Source organism: Corvus moneduloides, chromosome Z, assembly GCF_009650955.1.
Source record: "Corvus moneduloides isolate bCorMon1 chromosome Z, bCorMon1.pri, whole genome shotgun sequence".
Taxonomy (NCBI): domain Eukaryota; kingdom Metazoa; phylum Chordata; class Aves; order Passeriformes; family Corvidae; genus Corvus; species Corvus moneduloides.
The window spans coordinates 6,528,966-6,542,847 of record NC_045511.1 but is presented as its reverse complement, the minus strand read 5'-3'; the positions used below and the strand labels follow the sequence as shown (position 1 = coordinate 6,542,847).

The 13,882-nt window shown below is 42.9% G+C and overlaps 1 long non-coding RNA gene across 2 annotated transcripts in view; it reads left to right on the top strand.

The window, feature by feature from the left end:
• LOC116438579 overlaps nt 1-13,882 on the top strand; it is a 55,494-nt gene that overhangs the window by 15,669 nt on the left and 25,943 nt on the right. The window lies entirely within an intron of this gene.

Here is a 13,882-nt window from a genome sequence, read left to right as displayed (position 1 = left end):
TGCAAAACAAACTAAAACGTGGCACTGTTCCCTCCTCCTTTGAATGAGCAGCAATGGTGAGGGCAACTCACTCGATGCTCTTCCCAAATCACAGAATTATAGAATCATTCAGGATAGAAAAGACCCTTAGGATCATTGGGTTCAACAAATGCTGGGCTTTCTCCTGAGTCTCTGGGCTGGTTTGAAGCCATGCCAGCAACCATGGTTGCAGTGCCAGTAAGCAGCTGGAGCAGTGTTTTGGGTTTCACTGCTCAGGTCATTTTAGGACAGGCCTTTCAAGTTGATTTGCCAAACATTGGCTCTTTTTCTGCCAGCATAGAGAACATGTTTTTTCAATAATGTATTTATAAGCCAGGCTAGATTTTGTCTCCACATGAGATGGTAAAATATTAATCCTGCCTCTGTGCTGTCAGAGTTGAATGTGGCTGTCAAGATCTTTAGGGCAGAGCTCAGGAGAGGGCTGATGTGGAGCCCATCTGTGAGACCTTGCCCTGGGCTGACCTGACCCCAGGAAGGGATTTCCAAACTCTGGTGTGTCTTGCTGCCACTCATGTTCCATTTTGTGACTGTGTCCATCTGAAGATGGAAAAGGAAGAGTGTGTCCTAATGTGGCTTTAGCAAAATTGCAGCTAATCTAATGCCTTTTCTCTTGCTGGCCTGGTTCTGACATGTCATCACAATCTCATTCTGTCTGAACTATAATGCTGTCATGCTAAAATGCACAGAGAGCTGATGTTTATGGCAACACCCTTGTCTTTGGGTACTTTATGTAAGTGGGGCCAGGTGTCCCTTGTGTCTTTCATCCTGTCCTGCCATTATGTCTCTAGAGTGGTACACCTGAGTCTGTGTTTTATATACCTCCTAAAAAGGAGGAAAAATAGCCTGTAAGAATTTTTTCTGGGCAGAGGTGAGTTAGGAGCTAAGACCTGACAGGGTTGATACTTAGCCAAAATCCTGGAATTTTTCAGGAATGGTAGGTGTTGGGTTTGTGCCACAGGATAAAATGTTTTGTTCTTTTCAGAGGGGTTTCTCAGCTTTGGAGAGCAGAGATAATAGAATGGAAAGAGGAATTACTATCCATATAACATTATCAGTCTGCTCAACCAGATGCCAATATTCATACCACCATATGTACCCAGATAAATCTCAAAATGTTTCTCAGCATGTTTGGCAATCTTCACTGTTGTCTTGGGGTGACTTGATGTTGTATTCCCTATTGCTGCACTATGCCCAGAAATTAGTATATATGCCTTTCTATGCCTTTAAACTGAGCCTGAGAGGGGAGAGAGAAAAGTGTACTTTTTCAAAGCAGTTTGTTTTCATGTTCCAAGGACACAGAGATAAAGTCTGTCTGCTTCTGCAGAGTGAGGGTGAGGAAGCAGCCAGCTTGCTTTCCAGCCAGCTTTTGGCCAGTTTTTCAGCTCCTTTTCCTCCGGAGAGTTGAACTTTTTTTCCTGGGACTTCGTTTTTTTTCCCTTTTTCTCTGCTGGACTGTTTCAACATCAGAATACATTGGGAAGACTTTCCACCAAGGCCTTGGCCCTAGAGGTGGTCCCACCACCCTGTCCCAGCTCCAAGGAGGGGGAGAGAGAGAGACTACGAAAGGACTCTAAAATTTTCCCAGGTTTTTGTCTCCACAGTGAGAGATTATATTATTTAACATTATTATTATTTTCCTGTGTGTTTGTTAAATAAATAGTTTTTATCTCTTTCACTTTCCTTCGAGGAAAATTCAATTTTTCCCGAACCTGGTGGGGAGGGGTGGTTTGCGGCCTGCTTCTCTCAGGGGATATATTTCTAAGTTTGGCCAAACCGCCACAACTGTGCTGCCACTATTTTCAAGTTTAAGTAATGTCACTCTGCAAAGCAGCTGTTGGGCTGACAAGGCAAGTTCTGAACTTGCTCTCAGATACACACAATAACAAATTTCTGATTGTTATTGTAGTATGACTGTGCTTTTGATTAGAAAATTTCAGGGGATATATTTTAAAAATCCCTAAATAAGAAGATACTGAAGAGGAATATTTCAGAGAGTTGAAGGAAAGAGAGGGATGCGTTAGAGGAAAATAAGCCAAAGAAGAAATATTAGGAAGAACTTTTTAAGGGTTATGAAGAGGAATAAAATTAACTTTAGAACTGTAAGTACCATGACAAGAACGTTTCAGATTTTAAGGAATTTGACTTCAATGGACTGGTATGTGCTTGAGGGAGTAGCAATGATGGCAAGACTTGGACAAATCCCAAAGCTCCCTGGAACGGATATCTGAGTACAAGCCCTAATACCTAAACGAAGCAGTGTTTACCTACTGTGTTCAGAGAGCATGGACACCTTAGGAGCTGTTGCTTCATGTTGAGGTGTTGGGGAGTAGTGGCCCTCCTTACCCTGTCTTAAGGATGTCCTACTGCTGTGTCTATTTTGGCCTTTCTGGTTTGGCAGGTTTTGTAGGTGTGTTGCAGAGTGATGCTCTGTGCCACAAATTCAGCCCAAGACTGCAACTAGGGCCAAGCTTGTAGGAAAGCCCAGTTCCTGCTGAGATGTCCCTCTTCAAAAGCACTGTCAGTCAGATTGTTCTGACAACAGCTTGGGGAGCTTCTTTCTGCATAAATTATGCTGCAATCTTTAACCTTTCAAGTTTTCAGCCTCTCTTCCAATCCTGTATGCTGTTCTTCACAGCACCTTGGGGGTTAGCTTGTTTGGGAGCTTTCCTGTTACTTTCTTAGGCTTTCTCACACCTTTCCCCGATCCCATTTTGTTCCCAGAAATCTTCCTGACTGCAATAACTGTGACAACATTTGGCAGCTGCTCAACCAAGTATGCACTTGTTTACATCAATCTGTGTATAGCTACTCCTCATTACTTGGTGGTTAATGATCTTACACCTACATAGGGACTGAATTTGCAAAGACACTCCTCTTGGTTCTGATACTGCTCCTTTGCAACTACTAGATGAAATCTACTGCAAAAGACGTGCATGCCAGTGAAAGGCAGCATCTGGTGATTAGTTCAGAAGAGACTTGAAGACAAAATTAACTGTACAAATTAGTTTTAAAACGAGTTTCTGGCTATCCTTTCTAAAATTTTCCTTTGAACATGAGAATGCTCGCAAGCTTTTACTTCCTGGACGTGGTTTCCTAGTGGTAGCTCTGCCTACAGATCATAGTCTGAAGCTTCAATGGTTCTTCCCTTAATGTGTCAAACAGATTTAGTGTGATGGTAGTGTTGAGACATGTCCAGAAAGTTTGGGATCCGAAGCTGGAAAATAAGCATCATGGAACATTCCTGGCAGTTATTCCTGTTTCTTCAGACCCAGTGAAACATTTTACACTTTTTCCCATGCTCAGACACGGCAGAGAAAACATTTTTTTTGTACCTTTTTTTTTGTCTGGACAGTGTCATGACTATAGGAAGAAAAAGTCATGAAAGTGTCCCATCTCTTCACAGATGACTGGATTTCCTTGCTAACAACTTCCCACTAATCTGCTAAAAAGGCTTTTGGATGTAAATCCTAAATTGCACAGAAATCTCCTAAAACTACCTCTGGCCACGATGTGAAACAAGCATCCATGGGACTAGGATTTAGATAGGCAGAGAGCTGGCACTTTCCGCTCGGAGTTTTGGCACAGAAGACATGGATTTTCCCATTTTCCTGCAGTGCTTTATGGCTGGTGATAACTTTGATATCTATTTCAAGAATAATTTACCACTTCTATTAAATCCATTGCCTTATAATGCATCAGTGCTACTTGTGACAGGCAAATAACACACACCAGTAGCTAAAGGATTTTTTTTCCCTGACATGTATAATATAACTTTATTTCTATAAAGGAGTAAAGAATGTACAGGAACTTACTTGGTTTGCATGAATTTGTGTGTTTCAAAAGGTAGAAGAGAAGGCAGACCAAAATTGAATTATAAGCTTATTGTGAGTATTATGAGCTTGTCCTTAGATGAGTGTCCCTACAAAGTATCTCAGTGTGGGTTGGTATTCTGGTGGTCTCTTTTCAGGGCTGGATGCATTTGCTGAGCTGTGCATCTTCTGGGGTGATTTGCCCTTAAAAGATCAACTGAACTGGACATGGCAGCAACTGAGGTGTTTTGCTAAAAATTATCCCTTTTAAAAAGAGAAGGTGATAGAGATGAAGGAAAGAAAAAAAGACTTGTTTAAATGCTACAGACCTTCAAGCTACACTAATTAAATGGCCTGACTTAATAAAAGATGTAATTGGAGGAGGGCATCAGCTGTTATATCATGGTGTGTTAGCTACCTCTGGGACTCTGGGGAATTTTGCAGAAGAAAACAGTCATCAATATATCATGTGACATCTCAGGCTTTGTAGAGACTTCTTAGAAGGAGATTACTGACCTTTACCCTCAGCCATTTTCTCTGAGATGTTTCCATTCCAGTTTGCTTTTAAACTAATTAGAAGCATTACTAGCAGCCTGTTGAAACATCACAGAAATGTAGTGATGTGGCCGCACAGACTGACAGAATTCTGTTTCCTGGAATGGCTCTTGCAGTCCCAGAAATATTTCTCCCCCCATAGCAACAATTCTTGAAAATCAGTGATTATACAAAAAGAAGCAGAAAAAGATAAGCAGGTATATAGCCCAGTCTCCTATAAAAGAGGAAATATAGCCCAGGAAAATATTTGCAAAGTGGCCCTGAAAAAAAATTGGAAGAAGATGCGTTTAGGCTCAGCACCAGCAGAGGGAAGTTGGAGCTATCAGCAGCCAATTCTTTGATGTTTGCTGCCACTGAAGTTTATCAGGACTTCCTATATTTTCCATACAGAGATAGTATTGCAGGAATGAAATGTCTTTAATATGTCAGTTTTTCCTTTTAAGCCAAGCGATATCTGCCATTTAACTCTGTCTAATGGGCTAAAAGTAGCAATGTGAGGCCAGGCATGGGGTGTAGCGCGGGGGTTTCAGGCTGAACTGTGTAAAACTGGCAAAACACTTGCCCGTTCTCTTTAGAATGAACAAATGCATCATTAAATCAGGCGCTCCTGCTCACCTCCACCAGTCTGCAGCACAGTACCTTTTGCAGAGCTCTGGAGTACACCTGGGCTCTGGCCCTGCAGCCACTGGCCACTTCCTGGTGCGTTCAGGTGATGTTGGTCCATCTCAAGGTCTCAGCATCAGGAGCAAAGCACCCAGTGGCTGTGGCAGATGTTTCTTGTTGCACTGCAGTTTGGTTTGTTTTTAACCCTGAGTAGGTTCCTTTGCATGACTGTGCAGTGGTGTCAGCACTGCTGCAGCTCTGCCTCATGGGCAGTAGTGCAAAATGCATAGGTTGTGGTCACTTAATTTGGTGTTAGTCACATCTGTCCTAGCCCTTGTCAGATTCCTAAGCAGGGGAGTGGGTTGGGTAAGGGGACTTCAGGTTTCAAACTCTGCAGAGTGTCCTGTCTGAAAAATACCGTTCGAGTTTTTTTGCCAAAGTGCAGATCTGCCCTTGAGGAGCTGCAGAGACTCAAGAGATGAGACAAAAGAGGGAATCTCAGTCAAACTTCCACTCTACTGATTTTTCTGATAACTAAATTTTTTAATGTAGTAACCCTTGGAGTATATGGGCCTTATGTCTTGTCTGTGCTTTAAACTGCAGCCCAACGAATTTCCATTTGAGAACTGAAAGCACATGTTGAAAACAGCTTTTTTACCTCTCCATAATCTAAAAATGAGCTATGTATGTATAATATAACCTTTCCAAATTTATTTGAAAATACATTGCTTCTGACTTGACTTTTCTTATGCCAAAGCTTTGAGTCTGACACATTTTTTCAGCCAAAGCCCTATTCTAACCCCTTACTTTTTTTGATATTGGAAACATTGAGCAAGAGCTGTTGACAAGGTTTGTTGTATTTTTTTTAAAGTATTATTTTCATGTTAGTATTAAATGAGAAATTATCTATAAGAAAATAGACTTTTTATTTAAATAGAATAAAAGTTCTGTGGAACTGTCCTTGAAAGTCTGAAATTCAGGGCACTGCTCTAGAACGGCTTCCCTTTTGTGATGGTTCCTCAGCTGCATGAGTACATAATTTATGCTCTATACATTTCTAGGCTGCGTTTCCTAGAAGTTACCCATAAATAGTGATTAAAAAAAAATGGGCTTTAATATAGGGATTAAGAAATAGATAGTTCTTAGGATTCCATGTGAACACTGTATATGTTCCTGTATAGCGTAACTTGTCAGACACTGTATGCAGTTATCTATTCAAGTGTAGTTTTCTGAATTCCAGTTTGCTTACAAGCCTCAATGTCTATTTTCTCTTAAAACCCCACAAAATTTCAAATGAGTTTTTGCAACAAAGGCCTTGTTCTCACACATCTTAAGAGTTACATTCAGATTAATATTTGAAGCTGAAAAACTTTCCATTTGAGCCATGCTTTGATAAATCCAGGCACATTCAGGGAATAGTAGTATATAATTGTATTGTAGAGTATAAAGGTAATTTTGGATATAATTGCTTTAACAAATATATAAATGGACATGCTTTGCTGAAAATGCATACGTTTAAGGGTAATTGTTTTCTTGGAAAAGAAAATGATTAGTCTTGTAGGGTTTAGCTAGCATGCCCTCCAAAAGCTCTGATAAACATATACTTGCTGGGTATTTTTTTCAGCATGATGATCCATCTTTTTGATTACAGAGGCTTATAAATCTTATTACCTTTTGCACTTCAGTTGTATTTGCTGATACTATATTTTGGTTCCCATGGTAGTAATCATTCTAAGCTGCTGTTGTTTTTTTTTTTTTAATGAATATTGAGTTATTTTTCTCTAAGTTAAAACAACTTTAAAAAAATCTAATAAAAAGCATGTGCTTCTCTAGTACTAAATAAAATTAACTTAGGAATGCCTGTAATTTAGGCAGAAGTCTGTTCTTACAACCTTGCAGCCTGTGATAGAAACAACAGAAAAGGTAGACACGTCTATAGAGAGAGTGCAAATTCAGGATGGAAGTAAGGCAACAGAAGTGTGGGGTTGGGCATGAAATTCTGGAGGACTGAGAGATATTTTAGTTGCAAAACAAATGTTAGTTGCTTTTAGTGGAGATAGCCACATGAAAAAACCCCCAAGCTTAGGTGGAAGAGGTGACAAAATTGAGATGCAGGGAGCAGGCAGGGTGTACAGTCTGTGATACAGAAGCACAAGGGGCACATAGGCAGGTTTCCTGTCTCATCTCTTGCAAGATTGTGAAGGGTGAGTGCGGAGATTGTCTGACGTGCAGGATGTGTGGGTGGACAGTGCTGGTCAGGAAGATATGACTGCAATAGCACAGAGCTGAGCCATGGCCAGAGCCATGGACTGAGCAGGTTTGTATTGTCCTCCGAGTTCCAGGATCTGGGGGACAGGCAGGACTGGTTCAAGTCTGGTGCTATGTGCCATGCAGATCTTGTCACCATGCTGTGCTGCTAGGGATCCAGTAGGAGAAAAATGTTTTCAGCAGTCATTTTAAAAATAAAATTGTCTTTTAAATACAGGTAGGGAAAGGGGAGTGGGGAAAAGTGAGAGGACACAAGATGGAGAAGGATACTGTATAGGGAGAGAAAAGGCAGCAAATGAGTAGAAAACCTCTTGCTGGGGACAGATGTTGAAGAGACAGATGCAGATCATACTTCAAACAAAACTGAGGAACAAGCATTCTCCTATTGGGTTACTCTGTATTAGCCTGCTCTTTTTGTTGCATTGATGAGAAACACAATGCTAGTGCCAATGTCTTGCTAGAAATGAGCATTGGTTTCCCTTAGAAGTCCATTGCAATGAACATACTGGGCTGTACTTACTGGAAGCAGGTATGTCTTTTTTAACATGAAGAATGAGTCTGATACCCTCATCCCTCCCAAAATGGCAACAGGGAGACTCTTTCCACGTTGGGTGTCTCTGTACAGCCCCACTAGACAGACTCCAAAGATGACAGTATCACAGAGAATCACAGAATCAATTAGGTTGGAAAAAACCTCTGAGATCATTGAATCCAACCTTTCCTTAAACACCTCCAGGAATGGTGACTCCACACTTCCCTGGGTAGCCCTTTCCAATCTCTGATCACCCTTTCTGAGAAGGATTTCTTCCTAATGTCCAGTCTAAACCTCCTCTAGTGCATATTGAGGCTACGTCCTCTTGACGTATCACCAGTTGCCTGGGAGAAGAGGCCAAACCCCACCTGGCTACAGCCTCCTTTCAGGCAGTTGTAGAGAGTGATTAGGTCACCCCTGAGCCTCCTTTTCTCCAGGCTAAACACCCCCAGCTCCCTCAGCTGCTCCTCACAGGACTTGTGCTCCAGACCCTTCCCCAGCTCCATTGCCCTTCTCTGGACTCACTCCAGTACCTTGGATCATGCTGAGCTGCTGTCACCAGCACCCCCAGGTCCTTTCAAGTCTCTCTGTCCCAGCCTGTGGCACTGCCTGGGGTTGTTGTTGGCCAAGGGCAGGACCCAGGGCCTTGTTGAACCTCACACCACTGGCCTCATCCCATCAATCCAGCTTGTCCAGATCCCTCTGCAGAGCCTTCCTACCCTCCACCAGATCAACACTCCCACCCAGCTTGGTGTAGTCCGTGAATTTCTAATAGGAGACTCAATCCCCTCATCCAGGTCATCAATAAAGATATCCAGGAAGATGTGGGGGCAAGGCAAGAATAAGATGGGTCACACTCTGGGACTGGTCTGGAGCAAAGCTGAGACCCCAGTCCTAAAGGAGGAAGGCTGCTTTCTGGGCTTCAACAAACTCTGTATTGTGCAAGCCTTTAGGCTTGCAAGAGCAACTGTTGGCATCCTTCTCCACTAGTAACTCAGTGGAAGCAGAAGATTCTTTGAACAATATGAAAATGGAAAAAATCTTTTGTATGTGATGGAAAGTATTTCCTGGATGGACCTTGTATCTCCCTCTCTTCTGCTGATCTGTGTGAAAAGCAACAACCCAAATTGATGTGAATCTGCTTTTGGCTCCTGCTGGGAAGTAGAGAAATGTCCAGAATTAAGGTGCAGATGTCACAGGTTTGGAGGGAAAATACCAACATCTTAAAAGAAAAGGTGAGGGACAGGACTGAGTACAGCTAATATGGTGTTAGAAGCAGAAGGAAACAAGCATCTTAGCATCACCCATGTCCCTGTTGATCGTGATCCTCACTTTCAGTGCATTGGCCTCAAAGGATGAGTGTTTAGCCAGAAGTGCAGGTTGAAAGGCAGGAGAAAAAGGGGAAAAAAAGGCAAACAGAAAATTGTGCAGTTGAGATGAAGCCCCCAGAGGGCCAAATTCTACAGGTTTTCTTGTTTTCCGTATTTCCTGGTTTAATTGGAAATCAGGAAAACTGCTGCAGGGAGGAATAGCGCTGTAGCAATTATGGAAATGTGGCAATAAAGAAGATGTGCACTTAAAGGCATAGCGAGTAATAAAAAGAAATTTGTTTTTCAAGGACCTTAAAACTGAGGTCCTTGACTGGAATCTCTGGGGCAGTCCTAAACCAATCCTGTTTATGAGGGAAAAGGAAATGTATATGAAGAAAATATCACATATACCTGCCATGTTCCTTTGCACTGTATAACAGAACTGCAATAGAGCAGTTGAAAAAAAATTACAGCTTTTGCATTTTTGATTCTGGGTACTTTAAACTCATAATCTTTTATCTGAGCTGTGATTTTTAATGGCTGGATCTTAATGATGCAGTTCAAACCCCATGTAAGTATATTACATTTACATCTATATTTATCTCTATTCAGCCATATTTACTTGTTTCCTTCATTTCTTTGTTTGAGTCCTCATCTATCTGTCTCCTTTTATGCTAACATGGACTATGATTCTTATTTAGGAGAGTGAAAATGTTATACAGAAACATAGAATCATAAAATCAAAGAATGGTCTGTGTTGGAAGGGACTTAAAGATCATCTACTCCCCCCCCCCCCCCCAACCCTTGCCGTGGGCAGGGGCACCTTCCACTAGCCAAGGTTGCCCCAAGCCCCATCTCACCTGGCCTTGACACTGCCAGGGATGGGGCATCCACATCTCTAGGCAACCTGTTCCAGTGCCTTACCATCCTCACAACGAAGAACTTACTCCTAATATTTAATCTGAACCTACTCTCTTTTAGTTTGAATCCATTCCCTCTTTTCCTGTCACTACATAAAAAAGTAAAAAGTCCCTCTCCATCTTCCTTGTAGGATCCCTCCAGGTACTGAAAGGCCACCACTAAGTCACTCCGAAACCTGTTCTTTTCCAGGCTGAACATCCCAACTCTCTCAGCCTTTCCTCATACAAGAGGTGTTCCATCCCTCTGGTCATCTCAGTGTCTTTCCTCTGGACTTGCTCCAACCAGTCCATGTCCTTCCTGTGCTGGGACCCCAGAGCTGGGTGCGGCAGTGCAGGTGGGGTCTCAGCAGAGCAGAGCAGAGGGGCAGAATCCCCTCCCTCCCCTGCTGCCCACACTCTTCTGGATGCAGCCCAGGACACGTTTGGCTCTCTGGGCTGTGAGTGCCCATGTCTGGGTCATGTCCAGCCTCTCACCCACAGCACCCCCAAGTCCTTCTCAGCAGGGCTGCTCTTGATCTGTTCATCTCCAGCCTGTGTTGATACCAGGGTTTGCCCTGACCCTGGTGCAGCACCAGCACTTGGTCTATTAAATCGCATGGAATTCCCACAGGCCACATGTTCCCAGCTTGTCCATGTCCCTCTGGATGACATCCCATCCTTCAGATGTGCAGCACCACTCAGCTTGGGGTCATCTTCAGATTTGCTGAGGGTGCACTCGATCCCTTTGTCTATGTCACTGATGAAGACATTAAATAACACTGGTCCCAGTACAGACCCCTGAGGGCACCACTTGTCACTGGTGTCCATTGGGACTCTGAGCCCTTGACCACGACCCTCTGGATGTGACCATCCAATCAATTTCTTATCCATCTAACAGTCCACTCCTCAAATCCATCTCTCTCCAATTTAGAGAGAAGGATGTTGTGAGGGACCATGTCAAAGGCTTTACGGAAGTCCAGGACATCCACAGCCCTTCCCTTGTCTGCTCATGCTGTCAGTCCACCATGGAAGGCCACTGGGTTGGTCAGGCAGGACTTGCCCTTGGTGCATCTGTGCTGGCTGTCTCAAATAACCTCCCTGTCCTGCATGTGCCCTAGCACAGCTTCTAGGAGGATCTGTTCCATGATCTTCCCAGGCACAGAAGTGACCCTGACAGGTCAGTAGCTCCCAGGGTACTCCTATCTATCCTTTTTAAAGATGGGTAGTACGTTTCCTCTTTTCCAGTCACCTGGGACTTCACTTGACTGCCATGACTTTTCAAATATGGAGAGTGGCTTGGCACCTACATCAGCCATTTCCCTCAGGACTCTGGGATGCACCTCACCAGGTCCCATTGACTTCTGTACATTCAGGCTCCTCAGGTGGTCACAAATCTGAATTTTACTTACAGTGGGAGGGACTTTGCTCCCCCCCAGTCCCCATTCTGCCATCCAGCCAGTCAAGAGGTGTGGGAAGAAAGGTTTCCAGTGAAGAGTGTGACCAAAAAGTTGTTGAGGACATTTACATTTAAAAACATTTATTCCCTATAGTGTCTGTCATGGCATTTAGGCCAAACATGAGACAGATCTTGGGCATCAGTTAATATCCTCTGATCTCTGTCTGTGAGAAGGGAGTAATAATGCTCATCATCCCAAGGAGGCAGTGGAAATTACCTGGTATTGGCTCCACATGTCTGTAGATCCCAAATTACTGGAAATACTTTCTATACAAAGTCAATCTTTTTTCACCTATATCAGTGACCGTATAAGACTTCTGGAAGCAACAAGTGTTTTCTAAGAACTTAGATATTTAATAAAAGCTTTTCTCCTTTTGCTCTCATGGTTATTTTAATGTTTACAGTTCCCTACCGAGTCATCTTGAAACCATGTGGCTGTCACTGTGAATTAAAGGTGTGTACATCTTTATAGAAGCAGAATACCAGGGAACCAGCACAATAACCTTTGAATCCAGCATTGCTTGTTTCCTTTCCAAAATATTTTTTCAATGATGGTGGAAGACATCTGGATTTTGATAACTACTGCTTTATATAATGAAGAAAACAAAAAAGAAGACAAGGAAAATGAAAAGAGAATAGGAAAAAACATTGAATCCCAAAAGAGTAATACATGATTCTTCCTTCAACTGCTTAATGTTTTCCATGAAATATTTTGGGGATGGGAAAAATACTTTTCCCATTAGTATCAATCCCATTACCTCAGGAATAAGTTAGCTGTGGAAGCAGGTATCTTTGCCTTCCAGTTTCAAATTCCATAAAAATTAATTTAACCTCAGCTGGTTGTTAGTCTAGCTTTTAAATAATTCTCCACCACCATAGTCTCAGTTCATAGTTAAAAACAGGTGCTCTTCATTACTAGCCCATGTTAAAATGAAATAAATATGTCCAGATATTGGAGAACTGTTACTGGAAAAACATATTTCTCTCCCACACTTTGTGTCAGCACCAGAAGTTAAGGCAGAGTAGGGGTGGCAGTTTTGATGGCATTGCCAGCACAGGCAGTCAGGCAGTGGAAAGCCACAGCCTGGGGCTGGTCCCAGAAGCTCCCCTAGGTCCGTAGCACACAGGGGTACACCCGACCTCCCTTCAGCAGCGAAGCAGACTGCACCAACCTGGATCTTGGTGGCCTTTAATGGCTACTATTCAGCATTTCAGTGTGACCTTTCAGTGCTTGCAAAGCCTGTTCATCGTTGCAAAGGAAATAAATTGTGAGTTTTTAGTTAGGTGTGGGTATGCTAACATCACAAATGCTATTTTCCACACACCACAACCCCACCCCTCCATTTCAGCCAAAGTAGAGGTGGGATGGACACCTAGAGAAAGGAAGTAAACAGATTTTTTTCATGTAGGAAGATGGACTATGAGAGAGGGATGTGGTACAAGTATAGGGAGGGGGAGGAGTGCTGCCGAGGGCGATGACAGGAAGAGTGTTTGGGGCTGAGCAGCAGATTGGGTGTAGGAGCAATACCAAGTTGTTGGCTGGGTCCTGCTGCAGGGACAGGAGTCCTAAAACCCACCCATGTACACCGCCATCCAACAGAGGAAGGCTGAGGGAGAGCCCAGACCCAGCCTCTGAGAGGGGAAACACATCTGTCTTTTATCTATTCAGACAGTTGTGACTGGGTTTTTGTCTTGTTCCAATATCCTAGATCCAAGCTCCTGGAGTACCAGAGTGCAGCAGCTGCTCCCATGCAGCCTGTGAGCAGCCCACTCCCTCTGCCACAGCACTGCCCTTCCCTTTGAAGCTGGGTGGGAAGCATGTCACAGCAATAACCTGCTTGTGGATACTCTTTGATCTCCTTTGATCTCCAGCTGAAATTCATCCTTGTTGGGGAGGCTTTTGACAGGCCTTTTGCCTCACAAAGATTCTCACCATGGTCCTGGGCAGGCTCTGTCTCAGTGTCAAAGCATTTTGCCCTGCAGCTGAAGCTAGAAATTCAGGGTTTTAACCTTTTTGTGAAACAACAGATTCAACAGATGAAACCGTAAATTTTATTCATACTTTCTCTTCTAGTTTGAAAAAATAGCATGATTTTAATCACCCAGTTCATTGCTTGGGTCACTTCACTAGACTTCAGGAGAATTCATAATTAACGACTCTGACAGGGCTTTCTTTTTTCAGTTCTTATTTTTCCTTTGATTTTTCTCTATCCCAGACAGCATAATTTACATGATGAACAAATTGTATATTATTCTTTTGATGTGGATCCATGTTGTTTATCAAATTTCTCATAATCTTATACCAGTCTGTCTTGTTATGTTTTTAAATATATTAATCTTCAGCAGAGAAAAAAATGAGGCTTTCTTCCCTGTCTCCTGTTATACCCATGGAATCACACTACTGACCTGCC